Source organism: Brassica napus (genome assembly GCF_020379485.1).
Source record: "Brassica napus cultivar Da-Ae chromosome C9 unlocalized genomic scaffold, Da-Ae chrC09_Random_5, whole genome shotgun sequence".
Taxonomy (NCBI): domain Eukaryota; kingdom Viridiplantae; phylum Streptophyta; class Magnoliopsida; order Brassicales; family Brassicaceae; genus Brassica; species Brassica napus.
Genome location: NW_026014407.1, coordinates 12,501 through 19,441, shown reverse-complemented (window position 1 = coordinate 19,441; position 6,941 = coordinate 12,501). Strand labels below are relative to the sequence as shown.

At 28.8% G+C, this 6,941-nt stretch overlaps 1 long non-coding RNA gene across 1 annotated transcript in view; it reads right to left on the bottom strand.

The window, feature by feature from the left end:
* Positions 1-126: 126 nt before the first annotated feature.
* Positions 127-6,941, bottom strand: part of LOC125595126 — a 19,236-nt gene continuing 12,421 nt past the window's right edge. Inside the window, exon 2 of the long non-coding RNA XR_007330092.1 lies at positions 127-1,973. This is a non-coding gene — a long non-coding RNA (uncharacterized LOC125595126). The remainder of the gene's footprint in view (positions 1,974-6,941) is intronic.

Sequence of the window (6,941 nt, the reverse complement as noted above, 5' to 3'; positions counted from 1 at the left end):
AATTGTTGTTTTTCCAATATCTGCCGGTTCATTAATGTTATTTCTCCCGCATAGGGGAAATAAAGTTATAAGTGGTATACATATGCATTTGTATCTTAGAACTTCTTCTAACGACTTACGCTTTTGGTTATAATTTTAAACTGGACGATCCATTAATTCAACTGTCCGAAGATTATAAATGGATCAATCTTTTTGATTTTTATTGGAGACTGGGAATAGATGGACTTTCTATAGGAACGATTTTACTGACCGGATTTATTACTACTTTAGCTACTTTAGCGGCTTTTCCAGTTACTCGGGATTCCCGATTATTCTATTTTGATGTTAGCAATGTACAGCGGCCAAATAGGATCGTTTTCTTCTCGGGATATTTTACTTTTTTCATCATGTGGGAATTAGAATTAATTCCCGTTTATCTCCTTTTATCCATGTGGGGTGGAAAGAAACGTTTGTATTCAGCTACAAAATTATTTTATACACTGCAGGAAGTTCTATTTTTTATTAATAGGAGTTTTAGGTATAAGTTTATATGGTTCGAACGAACCAACATTAAATTTAGAACTATTAGGGAATCAAGCCTATCCGGTCACACTCGAAATACTCTTTTATATTGGATTTCTTATTGCTTTTGCCGTCAAATCACCGATTATACCTTTACATACTTGGTTACCTGACACCCACGGCGAGGCACATTACAGTACCTGTATGCTTCTCGCTGGAATCTTATTAAAAATGGGAGCATATGGATTGGTTCGAATCAATATGGAATTATTACCTCACGCTCATTCTATGTTTTTCTCCTTGGTTGATGGTAGTCGGTACAATCCAAATAATTTATGCAGCTTCAACATCTCCCGGTCAACGTAATTTAAAAAGAGAATAGCCTATTCTTCTGTATCTCATATGGGTTTTATAATTATAGGTATTGGTTCTATAACGGATCCTGGGCTTAATGGAGCTATTTTACAAATAATCTCTCATGGATTTATTGGGCGCTGCACTTTTTTCTTGGCAGGAACTAGTTATGATAGAATCCGGCTTGTTTATCTTGATGAAATGGGTGGAATGGCTATCTCCATTCCAAAGATATTTACAATGTTCACTATCTTATCGATGGCTTCCCTTGCATTACCGGGCATGAGTGGTTTTGTTGCCGAATTAATCGTTTTTTTGGAATAATTACCAGCCAAAAATATTCTTAATTTCAAAAATTTTAATTATTTTTGTAATGGCAATTGGAATGATATTAACTCCTATATATTTATTATCTATGTCACGTCAAATGTTCTATGGATACAAGTTAATTAATGCCAAAAACTTTTCTTTTTTTGATTCTGGACCCCGAGAGTTATTTCTTTCAATCTCTATTCTTCTACCCATAATTGGTATTGGGATTTATCCTGATTTTGTGCTCTCATTAGCAAGTGACAAGGTCGAATCCATTTTATCTAATTATTTTTATGGATAGTTTTCAGGAAATAAAAAAAAACATTAAATTGAATTATAATAAGAAGTCTTTGCTTTTGTATTGTGAGAACCTTTTGAATCATTGTACTACTTGATTCAAAAGGTTCTTGATGATTTACTACTAAAACTAAATTAGATTTCTTAACTTAGATGAAGTTATATATAGATGCTATTTTTTTATTTGGATTCTTTTTTTTTTGTTAATGTTTTAGTTAATTCGATGTAAATGAACCATAACTATGTAAACCTATTCCTAAAGATTGACGCCAAAATAGCATATCCAAATTAAAAGAAAACCTAGCGAAGCCACAATTGCAGAATTTATACCTCGAGCATTCCTATTGTTTTAATATGTAAATAAATTGCGAAGATGGTCCAAGTAATAAATGCCCAGGTTTCTTTCGGATCCCAATTCCAATATGAACCCCATGTTTCATTAGCCCATACAGCTCCTGAAAGAATGCCGACGGTTAAAAAGATAAATCCGAGACTAATAATACGAAAAACTCCAATAATCTAATTGTTCAATCAATTGATACCTATAATAATTTCTAGAAAAAAACTAAAATTAATATTTTGTTGTAGTAAAATAGAATTTCTTTCATTTATGTAGTAAAGTACATCAAAAGAAAATAATTCATTTAATAACATTATTTTTCATATTCTTTTTCCAAAAAGTAGATCCGACCTTGCGAAATGTAATGACTAGAAGAGCTATTGATAATAATGATCCGCATAACAGAGCGCCATAGCCTAATATCATCATACTTACGTGCATCATTAACCACTGGGACTGGAGAGCTGGTACTAATATTGCAGACTGAGGCATGTTGTTTAAAAGACCTGAAGTAGCAAAACCCTGAATAAAAATAGCACTTGGCGCAGTTATTGCGTTTAAGTGATTTTTTTTTTTTTATTAAAATAGGAAACTATATGAATAATTGCAAAAGCCCATGAAAGAAAAATTAATGATTCATATAAATTGCTTAATGGAAAATGTCCTGAATAAATCCAACGCGTAAATAATAATCCTGTTATACCAAAAAACGTAATTACGATTCCTTTATCTGATGAATCAAAAAATCCTATGATTTCATCTAAATTAACTAATAAAGTTAAAAAATAAATTAGTAGTACAATTGAAACGACCGAAAAAAGATATATGAGTTAATATATGCTCTAAAATTGAAAAAATCATAAAAAATTTGTTAAAAATTAATAAATTAATACTAGGTTTTACCCGATTTTAGAAAACAAGTCGGGTATTAATTTGATTATAAAACTTATAATATCTCTTTTATAAGATCTTATGCCGCTACTCGGACTCGAACCGAGATGCTCTAGCACTGCTTCCTAAGAGCAGCGTGTCTACCAATTTCACCATAGCGGCAACTTGTTCAAAATAATACTAACAAGTTTTTACTCAATCGTCGAGATTCAAATTTTAAATAAAGAAGCTAATTTAATGGAATTTAAAATTGATTTTATTACTAAAAAAATGCTTTTCTAAAAATTAAAACTTCTCCAAAATCCTTAGAAATTTTAACTAAAATTTGCCTAAGTTGCTCAAGAAAAATGAAAAACAACAATTGTCAAAATATCTATTTTCATGCATCTTTTTATATTGTACAAACATAATATTTTTTGATCGCTTAAAAAAAATATCATATATTATTACTTATTAGTATCTAATATTCACTTAATCGTGGATAGATACTTTTATAACTTTGATTCCAAGTAAAGAATATAAGAATTAAGAGAAATAATAATTCCTAAAGGTATAAAGTGAAAAATTTTTGACTTAAATTAATTTAAAGAACCTGTTGATTTCGCTAAAAGATCTTGTATTTCCTAGTTAAGAGGAAATACAAGATCTTTATTTATTTTTTTATTGATGGGGAAAGTAATAAACCCCCCTTTTTTTACAAAATCAATAGGAATCTTTCGTATATTTCGTATATAATATATATCTTTTTTTTTTTTTTTTTGGTTCCTATAGATTTTTTTAATTTATATGTATTCTAAAAAATTGGTTTTTACGTTAGGCTAATTCTAATGATTCTAGTGTTTTATTTATTTTGTTGTACAAAAAAACTTTTTGAATTACCTGTAGAAAGCGATTTCCCTAAGGAAAAAGCTTTCAACGATGTCCAATATCCCTTCCTTTTCCAAATTTTTTACGAATACGCTTTTTCGAGATAGAAGTACGTTTTTTTGGAACTGCCATTCAAAAATGAAAAAAGTTTTTCAGTGGTATAATTGGATGTCAAAGACATTTATTATTCTATTCTTTCGTACTCCATATTGAGTAATTTTTTTCTTTCAAATTTTATTATATATTATTTTTCAAAACAAAACAGACATTCAAAAGTTTAAAACCAACTATTTTTTCCTTTTTCTTGAAAAATTTTTTGTATTTAACGTTTTAAATCCGTATAAGAGTGCTCATTTAATAATCTATACTGATAGATTTAGATTATATTAGAAAAAATTTTATTAAATTTCTTCACTTCATATGTAAAAAAAAATATCGATTATAATAATATTTCTTGAAAAAAAAAAGCTCACTTAGGTACTGGAAGACAATCACTAAATTCCATAATTCAATAATAATTCTAAATAATCAAACCCAAATAACTTTTTTTAACTTTATATTAAGTATTTTTTGTCGTGTAAATCTTTGTTCTATTCTTAATATATGTATATAAATTATTGTAATACGGAATTTAATTCACTTTTTCTGTATCTGCATAAAATCAAAATTTTTTTAGTAGTAAAAAAAAAAAAAGACAAATCGTTTTTTTACAGTAACTTAGTAATATTAGTTAATAACTTCTAATTTTTTGATTTGAATATATTTCTTTTCAAAGGTTTATGAAGGATTATACTAATTCGAAAAAATTTCTATTTAAGTTTGAAAAAATGCGCTTTTTTATTATCCCCTTTGAAAAAAAATATATATATATACAAACCAGTGAATAAGAAATAATAAATTTAAGAATAAAATAAAAAGGGTTTTTTATTTTATGGAACATACATATCAATATTCATGGATCATCCCTTTCATTCCACTTCCAGTACCTATTTTACTCGGAGCTGGACTTCTACTTTTTCCGACAGCAACAAAAAACCTTCGACGTATGTGGACGTTTCTGAGTATTTTTTTGTTAAGTATAGTTATGATCTTTTCGCTCTATCTATCTATTCAACAAATTTTTCTAAGTTGCATTCATCAAAATGTATGGTCTTGGACCATAAATAATGAATTTCTTTTGAGTTCGGTTACTTTATTGATCCACTTACTTCTATTATGTCAATATTAATTACAACTGTTGGAATTTTGGTTCTGATTTATAGTGATAATTATATGTCTCATGATCAAGGATATCTGAGGTTTTTTGCTTATATGGGTTTTTTTAATACTTCAATGTTAGGATTAGTTACTAGTTCTAATTTGATCCAAGTTTATTTTTTTGGGAATTAGTTGGAATGTGTTCGTATTTATTAATAGGTTTTTGGTTCACACGACCTATTGCAGCGAATGCCTGTCAAAAAGCTTTTGTAACCAATCGTGTAGGGGATTTTGGTTTATTATTAGGAATTTTAGGTCTTTATTGGATAACTGGCAGTTTCGAATTTCAAGATTTGTTCGAAATATTCAATAATTTAATATTAAAAATAGAATAAATCTCTTATTCCTTACTTTGTGTGCATTTCTATTATTTGTGGGTCCTATTGCTAAATCTGCACAATTTCCTCTTCATGTATGGTTGCCGGATGCCATGGAGGGCCCTACTCCTATTTCGGCTCTTATACATGCTGCTACTATGGTAGCAGCGGGAATTTTTCTTGTAGCTCGTCTTCTTCCTCTTTTTATAGTTATCCCTTCTATAATGTATATAATATCTTTGATAGGTATAATAACAGTACTCTTAGGAGCCACTTTAGCTCTTGCTCAAAAAGATATTAAGAGAGGTTTAGCCTATTCTACAATGTCTCAACTGGGTTATATGATGTTAGCTCTAGGTATGGGGTCTTATAGATCCGCTTATTTCATTTGATTACTCATGCTTATTCGAAAGCTTTGTTGTTTTTAGGATCTGGATCCATTATTCATTCAATGGAAGCTATAGTTGGCTATTCTCCTGATAAAAGTCAGAATATGATTCTTATGGGTGGTTTGAAAACATGTGCCGATTACAAAAACTGCCTTTTTAGTAGGAACACTCTCACTTTGTGGTATTCCCCCCCTTGCTTGTTTTTGGTCTAAAGATGAAATTCTTAATGATAGTTTGTTATTTTCGCCAATTTTTGCAATAATAGCTTGTTCAACAGCGGGATTAACCGCATTTTTATATGTTTCGGATTTATTTACTTACTTTTGAAGGCCATTTAAACACTTATTTTATAAATTATAGTGGAAAAAAAAAGTAGCTCCTTCTATTCAATTTCTTTATGGGGTAAAGAAGAAGATAAAAAACTTAATAGGAATTTGGGTTAGTACCATTATTAACAATGAATAATACGAAAAGAGCTTCTTTTTTTGGCAATAAAACATATAAAATTAGTAATAATGTAAGAAATCAAACTTTTATTACTGTTGAAAATTTGGACTTAATACAAGAACTTTCTATTATCCCCATGAATCAGACAATACTATTCTATTTCCTATGCTTGTATTGCTTTTATTTACTTTGTTTATTGGAGCCATAGGAATTCCTTTCAATCAAGAAGGAATAGACTTTGATATATTATCAAAATTATTAACGCCGTCGATAAACCTTTTGCATACCAATTCAGAAAATTTTGTAGATTGGTATGAATTTTTGAAAAATGCAATTTTTCAGTCAGTATAGCTTGTTTGGAAATATTATAGCATACTGTTTATATAAGCCTTTTTATTCATCTAGATTAAATTTAACTTTACTTAATTCATTTCAAAAGTGGAGTTCTAAAAGAATTAGGTGGGAAAAAACAATAAATTTTGTATATAATTGGTCATATAATCGTGGTTACATAGATACTTTTTTTAAAAATCTTTAACTGAAAGTATAAGAAAATTAGCAAAACAAACGAATTTTTTTGATAAACGAATCATTGATGGAATTACAAATGGAGTAGGTATTACAAGTTTCTTTGTAGGAGAAGTAACAAAATATATAGGTGGAAGTCGCATCTCTTCTTATGTTCTTGTATTTGTGCTATGTATTGATTTTTTTAACGATCCTCTTTTTTTTTTATTTTGAAAAATTCTAAATTAGAATTTTCTTTATTTCCATCTCGATTTTCAGAAACTGTTTTATAGTTATAGTATGTTCGAACGTGGAATTCATCATCCTTATTAATTTTGTCTTTTCCATTCACTCCGATTTCTTCCATTTCATCGATTTTGTCCAGATCCTCCCTTTCTTCCGAAAAATTTCTATTGCATTCTATCTCATCGTATCACATTCTGTTCTGTGATATTTGAGAAT